This window comes from Dermacentor silvarum, chromosome 9, assembly GCF_013339745.2.
Source record: "Dermacentor silvarum isolate Dsil-2018 chromosome 9, BIME_Dsil_1.4, whole genome shotgun sequence".
NCBI lineage: Eukaryota > Metazoa > Arthropoda > Arachnida > Ixodida > Ixodidae > Dermacentor > Dermacentor silvarum.
In genome coordinates this window covers 56,663,095-56,675,758 of record NC_051162.1, presented here as the reverse complement: position 1 = coordinate 56,675,758, position 12,664 = coordinate 56,663,095, and the positions used below count along the sequence as shown (strand labels likewise).

General features: G+C 46.2%; 1 protein-coding gene across 3 annotated transcripts in view; it reads left to right on the top strand.

Annotated features, from left to right (window-relative positions):
* Positions 1–12,664, top strand: part of LOC119465260 (solute carrier family 26 member 6) — a 255,292-nt gene that overhangs the window by 88,503 nt on the left and 154,125 nt on the right. Inside the window, exon 2 of one of the 3 annotated variants that reach the window (XM_037726061.2) lies at positions 9,199–9,270. The exons of the other annotated variants lie outside the window; for them this stretch is intronic. The gene's annotated coding sequence lies outside the window, so the exon portion shown is untranslated. The remainder of the gene's footprint in view (positions 1–9,198; positions 9,271–12,664) is intronic. 3 annotated transcript variants of the gene reach the window in all.

Below are 12,664 nucleotides of genomic sequence, written 5' to 3'. Positions count from 1 at the left end.
TAATTTTGTGACGCATTTTACTTTGAAAAATTGAATTACTTCAATAGCGCACTTGCGCTTCGCGAACGGCCTACAAGAATGAAGAAGCATGGTGCAGTACCGCGCACGTGCGTGCGCGCGTGACTTTCGTCGCTTGTGGTGTTTGTGTGACGTCGTCTAACGTCAGTTGGGGTGGCGGTGCTTGTCTAACGCGTCCGCACCAGCTTCGCTGTGCGTCCACGTTCACAGGGAGGAATGGAGGCGTATCTTTTTTTTTTTTCTTTTTCCTTATATAACCTGCGTGGCATAGCTTGGGCAATCCTTCGGAAACTGAACTCTTCGCTAAGAATTGAGCCCCGAGAGGGACATACGATGAAAGTTGTTGCGCATGACTAGGAAGTGTCTTAAAATACCAGATTGCCAAGCAATGCGATCGGCTACTACTCTTGGAGATACCTTTGGTGAGATCCGCTAAATCTGGCGACAGAGCGCAGGTGGCAATCGATACCGAATCACCGGAATCACTGTTGCGGTAGGAAAGAGCGTCGGCGATTCGTGTGCGTGCAAATGTGACGTCATTTCGTTAGCTTTATCATTTTGCAGCGAAGCTGTATATGGCTAAGATCCCAGGTTTTGTGGCATCTGTGTAGGGAAACTATAATCATGAGCATTGGCTCGAGCGTCGTCGTCTTCTTCCACAGCTGGTTCGTTGGTGGCCCTCGGCGCAACCGTGCGAACGCGCTCGGGCCACTTCTCGCGCCACTGCTCGCGCGTTCGTCGTCGTGCTCTTTTTCCACAGCTGGCTCCGTTGCCGCTCATCATTCCAGCGGAGAATTTCACTTCTCCTCTGTCGTCGTAATGGGGAGGCCGCGTTTACGGGGGTATGAGCCATTGCTCAAGGGGGTATGAGCCATTCATAGTCTTACGTGACGGACGCATTTAATAAACGAGGTCACACGCGAATGCGTGTGCGGACCTATCGTCTCGATTACCACCGATCAGGACAATAAATACCTTCGCACCTTTGTTCAAAATTTTATGTCACCTCTGTGTCGTGTGCTAAACAGCTTCGCTGGTCATCCGCATTCACAGAATGGGATGGCTCCTGTTTTTTTTTTTCTCCTTCACGGAACCGACGAAGAAAAGGAGAGAGAGAGAGAGAAGTAAACATTTATTTTCTGAAACGGCAATCCGAGTCAGGACCCCGTTCACCCTAGGTGGGAGGATTCCTTATTCCAGGAACCCTCTGGCTTGGCCTGCCTCCTTGCCCGGGCGACAAGACTGCGTTGATCGTCCAGGTCGTCAGAGGAGAAAACCAACTTTCTGCAACAGAGCACGAGATGAAATAAAGCGATTCCCAAGGCATGGTGCCAACGTCAAGCAGAGCGAGAAAAACAATCAAAGAGCGCTCTTGTAAATGTCGCTATAGTGTGACGTCACTGCGACGTGCAGAGCAAGGGACTTCGCTTTCAACACACCAAATCGTAGCCACTTATTTTTGAAATATTTTTTATTGATTGATATACTTATTCATTTATTTCCGAAATCCTTCAAACGGACTGTGACATTTCTTAACAAGTGGTGCGCAGCAAGTCATTGGATGTATGTATATGGTTCCCGCGCTAAGCGTTTTTTTTTTCTTTTTTTTTCAATCATGGTATCGGCATTGCGGGCTGCTGGCGTGTCTGCTGTCTGCTGCGTAGTCGGTTGGTATATCGACCGATACATTTGTGGAGATACGCATATATACAAAAATTAACAAGTCGACCGAATGTTTGTACTAGACAACGTGTTTATATAAACCCTCTATGCTGACGGTTAAACTAACGCGAGCAAGCGCAGCTTTGTTCAGCCTGAAAAAAAATATGAATTCCTGCAAAAAGAACTGAATATATGATGTCGACTCAAAGCTATCTCTAAGCACACTGATCTTTTAAGGAATTCGGTATGATATGATCTGATAAGCAATTCGGTAAGTGGCACTGAGCGTGGGCCCAATCTTGAACAGTCCTTCATAATGCGTATGTTCCACTGAATCAGAATAGGTACAGAATCCCTAAACATAGCTATACAGGGTTTCTTGATCGCTCGTCTGGGAGCGCTGAAGTAATGGTGCTATGACGCGCTTGTTTTTGTGTTTCGCGCGCTTTATTTAAAGGCAATTACAAGAAGCTCAATCAATGGTACTTAGTTGCACACACTTCAGTCGGCCATTCCTAAATGTGATCTACAACTTTCGTATTGGCACTTTCTTGGGGAAGCCAATATTTAAAAAGTTAGGCAAATAGTTTATACTAATCAGTTCACTTTGCAAAACGGAAAAAAAAAAATACCGCAGACTACACTCTAAGAACAGTTGCACCCTTTGGGGCGTATTTTTGCCACAGAGCAAGGCACTAGGACACGCGATCCTCAACACCACCTGAGCTGGTTTGAGCCTCCTAGCAAACTCCGTAGTTTTTAAAACATTGGCTACATTTATCTGGGACACCTGGTATTGATAGCTTTCACGTGACGTCACGCACCCAGCTTATCATCGTGTCGGTGCACCAACGTAGGCGGCTACAATGACGTCAGTGCAAGCCATCTATATGTGTCACATTTATCGGCGCACAAACCTGTCATCCCCACTCTTTCGTTGACAGGTGTCACACATCGCTCACGTCCTCGTGGTGTCACACCGTGGATCTGACACTTTGCATCTTCCTAATTTGGTGTTAGCATTACGGCATAGCTTATAAGCGCTGTAGTGCTTAAACATAAAAATTGTATGAGAATAACTATGTGACCTTTGTGGGGGACAAACATAAGCATTAGGCGAGATTTCACGTTGCATAGAATGAAAGTTAACGTAATTGTGCGCATCACCGTTAGTTGTGCATGATTTAATACACACCGCTTGACTAACGCTTCGCTTGCAATGGATTACAACATGTACATTGAATAGGCGTAATGTTTTATTTCATCAGCAATCTCTAATTATTTCCGACTTGCGTCAGCCACCTCTATCTTATACCTCCAATTTCGCGATACTCATGACTGCATGCAATTATTTGCCTCCCTCTATAGCACTTCCCTGTCCTCGGAGCAAGTTGCATTACTCATAAGGACAGCCGGTTATCTGTTACGCGCATTGTTCGACCAACACAACTATTGTTTATTCGATTTGAAGCGTGGAATGTTCGGCCACAGAAAAATCTGGATATCCCGAATTATAGCTATGAATAAAAAAAAAAGAACAACTATCATCGAAGCACAAAACTGTGCGCAAAGTCTAACCATCTGGGGCAGCATTACGCAGTGAGTCGGTGGATCAATAAAGAAACAGTGGGAAAAAATGGTTTTTGACCCGTCTTAATGTCAACTAAACAGAAAGTACCCGCGTTCGCTCTCTAATCCGCACTACCCTCCTTCTTAATCCTGCTTAATCCTGCTTAATCTTACTCATCGTTCTTCCAGAAGTATCAGATCTGGAGTGCATGTCGCTATCCCCAGACGACTCGTTGGTCTCGCACTCCCTGCCTATTCAACCGCAACCGCGGGGAGCAGGAGCTGATATTGCGACGGAGGGGAAGGGTTATGCGCCGACAGTACGGTTCCCAGAGGGAGAGGAGCATGCTGCGCTCTCGGTAGACGCTGACCCCATTGGTCAGCGGAGCGCCGGCGAGCGCTGCGCAACCAGCGCCGCTGCTACGCGCGTACAACAGCCAGTCGAGACGCTGTGCGGCTAGTGTGTACGCGTCTGTCTCACGCGATACGCGCCGCTCGACGATGACCGTGTCACGAACTCCCGAGGGCTGTGCGGAGGTGTATCGCTACGCGCGCGCGCGCCGCGGAGTGGCGTCGTGGCGATTTCCACATCGTACGCCGAGTGGGAAACGTATTCGTATAACATCCTTTGACGCTCACCGACGCACTCTGCAAGCTAAACTCAGCCTGCGACCATGGCCTATGCGTTCTTGCATGCGAAAGACCACAAAAGCCCTTCTGCACTTCTTGAAGGCGACTGGACTGGGTTTTTTTTGGAACGCTTGTGACAGGGGGCATTTCTCCGCGACTGACTGCGAATGACTCCCTCTTTATTATTTCTCTTCTCGCTCCTTCTTATCTATTCTTCCCCTTTCCCCCTCCACAAGCGCAGGGTAGTCAATCGGGGACGTCCTGGGTTAACATCCCTACGTTTTCCTTTTTGTTTATCTCTCCGTCTCCATTCGTATAACATAGATGTTAATTAAATTACGGGGTTTTGCGTCCCAAAACCATGATCTGATTATGAGGCACGCCGTAGTGAGAGACTCGGGATGAATTTTGACCGCCTCAGGTTCTTTAACGGGCATTTAAAACTAAGTACAGGGGCGTTTTTGCATTTCGCCCCCATCGATATGCTGCCGCGATGGCCGGGATTTGACCCCGCGACCTTGTTGTTAGCAGCGCTACACCATAGCCACTAAGCAACCACGGCGGGTGTAACATAGATGTGATGAAGGCTCAGGTTCTGTTGTGAATACTGTCGCATGAGGCACAGTCGCAGAGAGACATGTATCTTTGTCATTTCACTTGCAAGTAATTTATTTCGGTGGGACACTTTCTGTTATTGGGTCACTATAATTATGACGCACAAAAGGCTTCAGACAAGCTGACACGAAAACTAGCGCAATCACAAAGCATAAATGGAGAGTCCTACATGGAGTGAGTCACAAGGAGAGTCCTAGAACATTGTGATAACAGCAAACAAAACAGACAGACAGAGGCGTTTCAGGAGCAGCAAGTACGGAATAAGACCTACTCCGTGTACAAACGATACAACATTGTTAATTGAAACAAGATTATATCTGACAACTACACGTCTCAATACACTCAGTGTTCACAACCTCAAAATCGAGATTATTTTATGTCCCAAATCCAGAAAATACAGAAATATAAATCTGTTACAACTCGAGAATAGTGGTCGCATGTGCTTCATGGAAGGAAACGTTACGGTGAAGCGAGAATTCCTGGGAGCAGTTGGCCTTGCATCTCTCAGTGTTAGCGACAAAGGACGAAGAAGAGGAAGTGAAGGCAAATACGTACACGGATTCAATACACGGATAACAGCGCGCACCTACTGAAATTTCGCCTTCGGTGGACTAGCCACTACCGTTACAAGGTTGAAGGTAGCTTACCGGAGGTTCTGCAATCGCTGTCGCCGACGCCACCATGTCTCTGGTTTCCTGAACTATCAGTCATTGAAAGCGCGCATAGTAAAACCGCTAGCGGGATGTACAACGCCATGTGGCCAACGCGACACGCAGTTGAGTCAGTGTCTTTCTCACTTTCCGTTTTTCGTAGATCAGCCGGTGAACGTGTTTTGCTACTAAGTGGAAAAAAGAAATCAGCTATAAAGGTGAAACTTCGATGATTCAATGACGCACTTGGGCACATCCTGATTGAAAAGTGAGCATGGAACAGCGCAAATAACTGCAATAGTGGTTGATTATTGATTGATTGATTGATTAATAGATTGATTGATTCATTCATTTTGTTTATCGGCAGAAAACAATATACCAGTGTTACGAGACACAAAGCAATGAGAGGTTCCAGATTAATTTTGTATAACCGAATTTTTCTAATCTGCAACTACATTTCAGCTTGCTTTCGTTTTTCTTCATAGATTACGATTTACTCGTTTACAGACTCCTCCGTTCATAGCGTTTGGTCGCGGAAAACAAATCCAGTGGACTTTTGGCGATTATACTTATTTGCACTCGCTACATCCACATCATATCAGTGCGCTATCAAAACACGCATGAGGTCCACCTTGTGCATACTGAGTCAGCGACTGTTGGCGCTCCAAAATTGATTAAGCGAAGATCAATTTCGGATATTTTAACAAACACAACAAATGTTTTTATTAAGCGCCGAGACAACGCAACACCTTTCTAATGGTTATAAAATACAAATCATTTCTACCAAATAACCGTGTTACTTAGTTGTGTTTGTTGCACGTTTTATTTGGCTAATACTGTTCTTGGGTTATTGCCTAATTACGGTGTCACTTATTATGTTTATTACATTAATGCCTTAGTTACAGCCTGTTGTTCCTGGCTTTTTCTTTAAATTATGTATACGCACACACAACCGATGCTCCAATATGTATGTGATCAATCATGTGATCAAGAAACTGAGGAAATGCGAAAAAAAAATATGCGTAAATGCTTACGTTCTAATTACATTAGGCTGCAACAATGTTCCTAACATATCGTTATACTAACGACATCATAGGCGGATTGCGATTTTCGTCCAACAATGTAGCAATACGACTTTAAAAATTGAGCAGTGAAGCGTTCCGGCTTAGTTTTGATCACCGGGGTTGGTTTATGTAACGTGCGCCTGGGAAATATCAAAAGCACGAATTGTTTTTCTAGAATAGCCCCGTTAAAACTCAACTGTGAATGGCGCTGTTCCTAGCTTGCCCAGCAGCGAGATCCCGAACGCACTTATTGATTCCAGCTAACGAATTATTTCGTTGATAATGGGATTTGAACTTGAGTGCGTTTTCACCGGCGTTTCCACTTGCGAAGATTTCGCTAATAATAATAAAGAAAATATGCTATCATTGCTAGATATTCTAGTGAATGCAGTAAGCGATTTCAAACCGAAAATTAATTGAACTGGGCTTAACGGATGTTGTTAAGTGGTACAAGTATAGATAATTAAGATAGTACTGCCTTGAGTATCGTCAGGGCAGATGTAATGCGTACAAACTGTATCACACGAAGCCTGTTTTTGTGGACAGCTGATTGCTGATTCAATGCATCAGGAAAAGTATTTGAGAGTGGCGCGAGCCCGTCTTTCCAATGTAACGTCTAAGTTGTCAATCATAGCCAGTGAACCTGCGCTTGTCTTTCTAGACTGGCAAAAAAAATATACTTTCAAAATTGACAAGATTGGCAAATTTGTCTTTTATGTCTTCGAACCCTGATGACATCATGTGTAAGAAAAAAAAAGATTAATCCAAATCCGTCGCAAACTGTACTACAGTATTAGCTGCAAGCACATTCGTCGCTCCAATAAAGCCAAATATTTATACATCTACCGAGAGAATGTAGTCAAATGGCAACTTCGGGTTTCACGCTGCTCGACGCTCGTACGACGTCAAGTATGGCCGTACCTCAACTGCGCAGTTTTACTTCTTCACTTGCTTTCAATGCCCGCCACCCTCTACCGCAAAACTTCACACTCGTTCCTTGTTTTTTTTTTCTTTCTTTTTTGAGAGCGAAACCTTGTGTGTGCGCGTGCGTAGATGGCGAGGAGGATGGAAAGTGACGTCGTTCCGCTCCAGTTCATTGCGGCACCCCATGGTGGAGGCAGCTTGGCTTTGAGGCATTTCGATGCCTTGACACGCGAAGTGGCGTGCACATCGCTTCTCGACGAGAAGAATCAGAGGGGGAGGGGTGGGGGGGAGACGTTCTTGATTCCGTTTACAGCATCTGAGGAATCCGCATCTGGACCTCGACATCGAAGACCTCGTGGTCAGAGCCACGAGTTCCTTAAATGTTCGCTTGTAACGTTTTACGTGACTAAGCAGTACATGCTTCCTGTGACTGCTCGGGGTGCAGGAATCTCAGTGAACTGCGGTTCACTCGCCGTGGTAGCTCAGGTGCTAAGGCGTTGCGCTGCTGAGAACCAGGTCGCGGGTGCGTTTCCGACCGCGGCAGCTGCACTATGATTGGGGCGGATTGCGAAAAAACGCTTGTGCACAGTGGATTGGGTGAGCGGTAAAGAATAAAGCTGGGAAACTTGAAAACCTCATGTGGCCAAATACATTCAGAGTGCCACCGCCCCCCCCCCCCCCCCCACTATGACTCGCTTCATAATGATATTAGGGCTTTGTCATGGAAAAGCCCGGAATTTCATTAAACTGCTGTTCGATGTGAGATACAGAGTAGTCCGCAGTAGGCTCGGTAACAGAGAGAATGTCAGAATAGGAAGTGGGGACGCGTTGACCAGAAGAGCACCCGGTTGGTTACCCACTCAGAAAATGTCACGTGAGCGAACTGTCACGTGATCATTAAAAAAAGAAAACAAGAGATGCGAGGGAGTGAGGCTGACCAGAGTCGATGTCCGGCTTGCTACTGTGCATTGGGGGGGGGAGGAAAGGGAAAGGGCAGAAATGACAAAGAGAAGGAAAAAATATGAAAGAATCGAGTTGGAAAAAGCACGAAGAAGGCAACTGACAACTACTATGGCCTTTCACAGCAGCGCATCAACAATTTGGTCCATTTAATGTTTTATACTAGCCATTTTAATGCTAGCTTATAGTCAGAAACTTATTAGAAGGCAACGACAAGGCCGCATATTGCGTCTAAGGCGATAGCGCATAGCGCTGACGGTGGGTCCACTTAGCTTCTTCATTTCTGCAGCTAAAAGCACTCCGCGTCTCTGAAAATGCTTTAACCAGACGAGCGCGAGGTGTACAGGGGGTGTTGAGTAGAAAGGCACCACAACGGCGGTGGAGGTGCCAACGGCTTGAATGCTCCTCGAGCCTTTGTATAATTTCCATTGTAATAATTAAAGAAAACAAAGTTTGGTTCATGACTAAGAGACTAAATTATAACAGAGCGTCTCATACTGTGTCCCAAAGCGTAAGCTGTCACTGGAAAAGAACACGAGAAACTGGCAGGTCACCCATGAGCCAAACATATCAAACGGCTAGTCGGCTTTGGCACGAGATGACTACGCGTGCAATTCTCGCCTAGTGGATTGGGCTGCTGTGCACGCATGCACAGGTTCGATTCCGGTGTTGGTCATGCATTTCTTTTCATTATGAAGGTCGGAAGTGTGGCGTGACGGGAAATACATATACCTAACTGCCGACCTACCACAAAGGGCTTGGAATGAGGCTAAAGAACGCTCCGCTATAAAATTACACGTCAGACTGAATATGCGCACTCAATTCTTACAGCGCGGTGTTTCCGGGATACAATCACCGTAGCTACCTATGTACGCGAGACGAGAATCCTAAGTTCACCATTACGCAGTAATGTTTCTCCGAAAATTCCGTAGAAAACCGTTCCACTGGGGAAAAAAAAAGACATTGCGGGCACACTCTTAACCGGGTGGCCCCTTCCCGTCTTACGCGTATCGATCGTTCCATCGGTCTCTTTACGGTCTGCAGTTTCTTAGACGTCACTGACATTTCATTTATGTATCTCTCTTTTTTTTCTGTGTCTTTTCCAGCTTTGACGGCTTCCGACTGCCACCGCGGGGCGACAACCTCTTTACTAGGACTTGCGCAACCAGATCTCTGCGGTGAGTCTACCAGCTGCGTCGGGCGCTTCGGCCCCCCCGCGTAATTTTATTCGGGTCACACATTCGCGCGTCGACAATTCACGAAAACTAGCAGAGCCAAGAGTTCGCGTCGGGTTTCTCTTTCAAGCTGTCAGCGTCGGCGTCTCCGCCTCTGCGCTGAAGCGTGGCGGAGATTCCCGTATAGTTGTGGGCTATACAGTTCAGCCACTGAACGGCATTAGGCATCGTACACCACTCCGTCGCCGTTCTGTACAAACCGAACGGTGGGTTAAGTAAGGGCGTCGCCATGTTCTACTTGAGCATTCATCCGAGGTCCCGCCATGTCAAGTGCCGCTGTCATGCCGTGCCGTTGGTTCCAATATCTGAGCTGACGAGTGTAGCAGTTTTATAGCGCGAATTGACATCACAGAAATATTATACAGGGAAGATACGCAGCTTGTGGGCCTTAAAGACGTAATGTCCTGTGCCGTGCAAAAGCGCTTGCTTCATTTTGCCTGTATAAGTGTTGCAGTAGATTACTTTGGTTACCGGTATCTTCCATATAGCCAGTTTCCCAGAGCGAGCTTGATTTGATAAGAATATCCGCGGTAGAAACGGATAAGAAGTATTTTAACAGGCTGTGAGATCCCATAATTTCGTATATTTTCGAGGCCAGGGTACCCTCAGAGCGAATGCCATACTGTCGGCGATCGTGTTGCAGTGCATGTTGTGTAGGGGATGATGCAAAAGGGAGAATGCGTCTGATTCGCCTTCGCAGTGGAAAGCCGAACACAATGATGTCGATAAACTCCACAGGGACGCATATGACTTTTTCTTAGAAAAACGGCGCTTTTTCTTCACTATTACATGCTTACACGGTGTATGCCGGACTTTAATGTGCTAAACCCTCGGGCGACTCGTACATTCACAGCGTGTTCAGATAGACCCAGTTCGTCGATTTCACAATATCTTACAGTTTCAAGCTGGTTCCGCTCAGTTCTCGGTAAGTTGGTTTGAGTGAAATGTTATTCATTCTGATTTGCCGACGTGCATGGTAGCATTAAGGAGTAGACGTCAGGCTGCATAGTTCCTTCATTTCTGAAGTTCGTGCTTTATATAGCTAAAACTTTATTTCGAGATAATTATTACATTTAATTATTATTACAGAGAGCGAAACGTCAAATGAAAGGCAGGGAAAAGAACCGATGTGAGTCAGGCTGGCCACTCCGGACAGGACCGAAGGAGCAATTGTAGAAAAGATTAGAAATGAAACGTTGCGGGCGAAAAGGAACCTTCCGCTCAAACGTGGTAAGGCGCCTGACAACGATCACAGACTTTTACGTAGTCCCAAATGCTTTGGAAAAGCACACCAGTGCCTATATACGCAAATAGGGCAGCGCAGTCCGATGACCTACAACGATTGCGTACTCGCAGATGGGGTACTGGCATAAAATCAGCTGTACGGTAATGTTTCAAAGAGATATAACATTTAAAACATCCCACTTTCCTGAAGTCTTAATCTTTCGGATCTGTAGAACTGCAATTCTTCCTATCGTCAGCCTAACGCTGATGCTAGAATCAAATGACGACGTCGTACCAAAGTGACGTGCACGAATTATGGTGTAGCTTTGAATTGACGGTTGAATTGACTAGCTTTGTATTATTTCTATTGTTTGTCATTTTTATTTTACTTACGCATTTTATTGAAAACAATATTGCTCTCTGAAAACCTGACTGGTGTTTCTCATACGCGATCATAACTAGCCCGCTGATAGAGGAAGCTCAGTGTGCGAATACAATTTAAGTTATTAAACATTTTATTTAAAACAATAGATTGTTTTACACGCTAAAAACTTTATTGGTGTAGGCTGATATTCAATATATCTGGCCAGTTCACGGAAGTCCAGCGTGTAAATGCAATTTTATTTATGCATTTTGTTTAAGACACAATATCTTCTTTTGCACATTGAGAACCTGACTGGTGTTGGCATGTACGGGATCATAGCTGGCCCGTTGTAGCGACCCCAGTGTCCAACGTATACCTCAGTTTGGTTCGTGGTTTAGCAAGCTACACATGCTGATATAAAAGCATGTGTACCCTGACTCGACTCTGAGGAATGGGCGTTGAAGAGGCCAGCATCTCTCTTTCATGCCTTCAATTGTCGCCCAATGGGAACGCCTGTATTCGCTGAAAGTCAGCGGCGCGCATCTGGTCGCTTTCCAAGGGCCGATAATTTAGGACTCAAAAACGGTTCGATTGCTTTCGGCCGGCTTCGATACTGCTTTGTTCTGCTCGCTTTCCGGGATAGACGCCCTGTCGACTGCGCAGCAACTCCAGCTCAAACGGCGCAGGCTTGTCCGGGCCGTAGGGTATTGTTTTTCACTCGAGGCAGCGGTAAACACCAGTTGTATATGGCCACGCACGGTACGTCCAGTGTTGCCAAATTGCGCCAAATCACGGAGCTCCGGCGATAAATAAAGAAAATCGCTTACGGTCCGCCTGCGACACGCAAGAATGAGAATCGCTCTTCTTCGAGAAAAGTAAGAAAAGTGGGGGAAATAAGAGAAAGCAACAGGCACGTGCGACTCCCGAAGGGCGTAACAATTCACTTTCATGAGCCCCCTTTTTATCCTTTAAAAAACTTCAGGTATAGGTGGTACTTAGATAGGGCAAGCTGGCGTCAGCGAAGGGGCCGGTGCCATCCCCCGTAGCTGTAATCATTAAGGTCTTTCGTCACGACGGGATTGTCCGCCGTACGCTCCGAGGCGTGACAGTCGGTTCTTCTCCGCTCTCGGTGAGAGACACACGCGGGCAGGAAGGGTTCTCGAGTACGTTTCTATTGTCTCCGAGAGATCGATACGCCACGCAATTGAGAAACTAACGCTCGGCCGATGCGTCGGGAAGGAGCTTTCGAGACGTTCCGAATCTGGAGCACCAATTTGGCATCGAAAGCCGGTGATGTTCTCACTGCGGGGCCTGTCGATTCACGGAAATTACTTCCTTTACTGCCTTTATGTCGGTAGGCACAGCAGCGCGCCCAGTGCTATCAGGTTCCTTTTTTCTTCTTTTTTAACATGCGAATCGGGGAGCATGCATCCCAACCACTAGGAAACGTGATGGAGTTGGTACGATATGAAAACAACGGAGGCTCGAGTATTTCTCAATCCTCACTGCATCGCTCGTAAGAATCCTTGCGATAGAAAACTCTGAATGGTGAGGGCAATGGTTTGCATCCCTTTCAAGATGTTTTGAACAATGATACCGAAAGAGGAAGTGAATGGAAAATGCAGTATTCGGCTGCAACCACGTGCATAGTCGCATCGTTTCATTGCCAGAGGCAGCACAGAAGCGCTGCTAAAAGTAAATGTCAAGCTGCAGTTCTCAACGCGCTTCTAAAATTTGGATTTTTTTTCG